We start from the raw sequence: 4,401 nt of genomic DNA on the forward strand, positions 1-4,401 counted from the left end.
CCTAATTGTGAGGCAAGAAACCATCAAAATCCTAGAGGAGAACACAGGCAGAAACCTCTTTGACCTTGGCCATAGCAACTTCTTACTAGACATGTCAGCAAGAGCAAGGGAAACAAAAGCAAAAATGAACTGTTGGGACTTCATCAAGATAAAAAGCTTCTGCACGGTGAATGAAGCAATCAACAAAACTAAAAGGCAACCAACAGAAGGGGAGAAGATATTTGCAAACAACATATCTGATAAAGGGTTAGCATCCAAAATCCATAAAGAACTTACCAAACTCAACACCCAAAAAACAAATAACCCAGTTAAGAAATGGGCAGAAGACACGAATGGACACTTTTCCAAAGAAGACATCCAGATGTGACTAACAGACACATGAAAAGATGCTCAACATCACTCATCATCAGGCAAATACAAATCAAAACCATGATGAGGTACCACCTCACACCTGCCAGAATGTCTAAAATTAACAACACAAAAACAACCGATGTTGGTGAGGATGCGGAGAGAGGGGAACCCTCTTACACTGGTGGTGGGGCTGCAAACTAGTAGGCAGCCACTCTGGAAAACGGTATAGAGATTCCTCAAAAAGTTAAAAATAGGGGTGCCTGGGTGACTCAGTTGGTTAAGCATCTGCTTTTGGCCCAGGTCATGATCTTGGGGTCCTGGGATCGAGCCCCACGTCGGGCTCTCTGCTCTCTCTCCCTCTCCCACTGTGATATCTCTTGCTCTCTCCCAAATAAATAAAAATAAAATCTTAAAAAGAGTTATATGCAACTGATAAATTATTCAACACTGCATCTGAAATAATATGTTGGCTAATTGAATTTAAATAAAAAATGTTTAAAAAGTTAAAAATAGAACTACCCTACAATCTAGAAATTGTACTACTAGGTATTTACTGAAAGGATACAGATTCCAAGGGATACGTGCACCCCAATGTTCATAGCAACATTATCAACAATAGTCCCACTGTGGGAAGAGCCCAAATGTCCATTGACTGATGAATGAATAAAGAAGAAGTAGTGTGTGTATGTGTGTATATATATAAAATATACATGAATTATATACTTTATATATACATTATATATGTATATATGTATATTATATACTTTATATATGTGTATATATATTACATATATATATATACATGAATATTACTCAGCCATCAAAAAGAATTTGCATTTGCAATGATGTGAATGGAGCTAGAGTGGATTATTCTCAGTGAAATAAGTCAGTCAGAGAAAGACAAATACCATATGATCTCACTCATATGTGGAATTTAAGAAAGAAAACAGATGAGTACATGGGAAGGAGGAAAAGAAAAAAAGGAGCGAGGGAAACAAGCTATAAGAGGCTCTTAACAATAGAGAACAAACTGAGGGTTGATGGAGGGAAGTGAGTGGGGGATGGGCTAGATGGGTGATGGGCGTTAAAGAGAGCACTTGATATGATAAGCACTGGGTATGTAAGTGATGAATCACTGAATTCTATTCCAGAAACCAATATTGCACTGTATGTTATCTAAAATTTAAATAAAAAATAAAACAGAACCAGCAATATTTATACACTTTGAGAAGTATTCCTCAAGGAAGGTGTCCTGAAACACTTTCTCTGGCTACCAGGATGGCTTTGCAAGGAAACTTCTTTCTTGGATAAACTTGGACATGGCTCTCTCCCCAGATACTCATTGCAGTCCTTGGCCTTTGTGACCATCTCAATGCAACACTGAGGGATGGCTAAATCTGTCCAACTCTGGGGTTTATTAATAGGAAATGCTTTGCCTGCAGATTCTAAGCCCTTTCTCTAACTTTTATAAGAAAGTTGATATATTGTTCTCCTTATTCTTTTTTCATATTTTTTAGTTGGTTTAGAGTTCGGATATGGAGCAGGGATGTATGGTGGATGGGACCTTAAAAGCCCAAGCATTTTGGAGCAAGATCATAGGAACGTCTGAGAGCCAGCAAGACACAGAAAGGGGAGAAGAGCAGGGGGTCAATTGTAAGACCCACCCCTGAGGGTAGAGCAGAACTTTGATCCATAAGGGCAACTTACCACCAGGGGTTTGAAGGGGGAAGACCTGGTAAATAGAGAGGCTAGAAGTATTTTGGTTATGTGTGGATGCCCCTCCATATGGAAGAAATTATCAGGAATGAATGGTCAGAATTCTCCAGTACAAACCAATGCATTGTTCAATTGACTAAGTTTCCGCCTGCTAAATTACTATAATATTCTAAGCCGGCTTCCTTGAAATAATTTCCAAATTGCTTAAATTACACCTTTTGTGTATGTATCTGATCATTTAGTCACATGATTATAGACAATCTTTTAGTTTTCTGCCACAGATGGTTAACTGCTTAGCATGGCGAGTAACTTTACATGTTCACCCTCCCAGGGCTAGCTCATCTCCAAGAACCCCAAGATACCTCCCTGGGGTGTGTGTGCGGATACTACTCCCCCACTGCGTCTTTAAAGCAAACTCTACATCAAAAACAAATGATGTACTATATGCTGGCTAAATTGAACATAATAATAAAAAAAGTAATAATTAAAAAAAAAAAACAAAAACCTGGGGCACCTGGGTGGCTCAGTCGGTTAAGCGGCTGCCTTCGGCTCAGGTCATGGCCCCAGCGTCCTGGGATCGAGCCCCGCATCGGGCTCCCTGCTCAGCAGACAGCCTGCTTCTCCCTTTCCCTCTGCCTGCCGTTCTGCCTACTTGTGCTCTCTATCTCTGTCAAATAAATAAATAAATAATATCTTTAAAAAAAAAAAAAACCCTGCTAAATAAAGTCTCAACAACTCAAAAGAAAAAAATAAGCAAACAAAATTCCTCACGACAGGGACATTCTTTGTTCCACCAACTTGGGCAGAGTTCCGACAACTGCCTATTTCAGTCTAGAGCTTCCAATTCCTACGCTTTCTCCTGTGGTTGCCGGAAGAGCGAAGGTGTTTTACGTTCAGCGAGATTCCCGGGGGTGGGTGAGTCCTGCGGAGGCATTTCCGGAGTGGAGGAGAAGCCTGCGCTTTGCAGTTGCCATAGAAACCTGACGTCGTGCGGCGACCGTGACGAATTTTTCATGGAGACAGGCTTGCCCTCGCAATGAGAGCAGGTACCGCCCTCAGATGTCTGGGACCCAGCTGAGGGTGGGGGGGGGTCCTCGCCGTGGGGGCTGAACCGCCCGGGGGTGTGAGGAGACAAAGGAATCCAGGTCCAACTCTTTTCGGGTTTGGGGCTCGTTGCCCCGGCTGTCTCATAGGTAAAGCCCCTGGGGTCCTGCCCAGCTCCACTGAGTGTGGGTCTTGCTCCAGGAGTGTCCTGGAGCTGCTTTTCCCAAAAGGCAGGGGCTAGGGAGGGAAGACAGGTCAAAGGATTCCGTGCCCCAGCTTCCCAGTCTGTACAGTGGAGATGACAATACTTCATCCACAGGATCGCTGAGAACATTCAGCGGTACAACTGAGCAAGCCCAGAGCCCTGTGGTTACTGGGGGGTCATGAATGCCTGTATGAATTCAGGCCATTTCTTACTCCTTTTCAATTTTATTGTTAGGAGATAGACAAGGAAAGGAGGAGAAAAGGGCCCTCGTGAGAAGCCCATTAAAACATGTGGTTGTTAATGACAACCACCCAGTTGTATCAGTGTCATTGTCAGTAACCTAGTGCCTAGCATGGTACGGGGGGCGCGTAGTTACACCAGTAAAGCATAGTGATAGTTGGATCTGTCTCTTCCTGTGCAGCTCTTCTTACCAGTGGCCCAGGACTTGAGTCCTGATGGCTGCTGAAGCTTCTACTCCAGATTCAAGGGCAGTAGTCCTCAGGAGACCCCAACACTTCACATTCCTGGTGGAATATGACGCCTGGATCAAGTGAGTGCAGTAGATCTGAACAAAAGCATGTTGTGGAATAGCTCCTGTGAGGTTCACGAACTAGCCTAGAAGTAGAGAAGCTACTTTGATCTGATCATGAGAGAAGAGGTTTAGCTCGTGGAATGTCATTTCTTCAGCAGCCACATGGTTTGTAGTAGCCCTTGAGGCCCATCTTGGAGAAGTCTTTTGTCTGAAAGCCCTGAGTTGTCTGGCTTGAGGAAGGAATGTGATCTTTAACATGCATTTGGAGTAAATATACCTAAGTTGTTCTCCCTGGGTAAATATTCAGTGATTCTCATGTTTCTCTCAGATGGGTGTTGAAAAATGCATTTGATTAGAAAGTCTTCCTAGCAATTTGAGAATGTAATATAGATTGAGAATGTAATATAGGTCCCTGGCTGCTACATTTTTATTCATTTTATAATGAAATACTTAAGAAGCCAGAAATTTTCCAAATATTAGTTAAGCATGTCAGTTAGAAGAATTTATATATTTTTGGGCGCCTGGGTGGCTCAGTTGGTTAAGCGACTGCCTT

At 42.6% G+C, this 4,401-nt stretch overlaps 1 long non-coding RNA gene across 6 annotated transcripts in view; it reads left to right on the forward strand.

Annotated features, from left to right (window-relative positions):
- The first annotated feature begins 1,905 nt into the window (after positions 1 to 1,905).
- LOC141371977 (uncharacterized) overlaps positions 1,906 to 4,401 on the forward strand; it is a 160,091-nt gene continuing 157,595 nt past the window's right edge. For all 6 annotated transcript variants that reach the window (XR_012377342.1, XR_012377343.1, XR_012377344.1 and 3 more), the window contains exons 1-2: positions 1,906 to 3,113; positions 3,738 to 3,866. This is a non-coding gene — a long non-coding RNA (uncharacterized lncRNA). The remainder of the gene's footprint in view (positions 3,114 to 3,737; positions 3,867 to 4,401) is intronic.

Source organism: Callorhinus ursinus, unplaced genomic scaffold (assembly GCF_003265705.2).
Source record: "Callorhinus ursinus isolate GAN/ISIS: 27379988/994484 unplaced genomic scaffold, GSC_fseal_2.0 scaffold156, whole genome shotgun sequence".
NCBI lineage: Eukaryota > Metazoa > Chordata > Mammalia > Carnivora > Otariidae > Callorhinus > Callorhinus ursinus.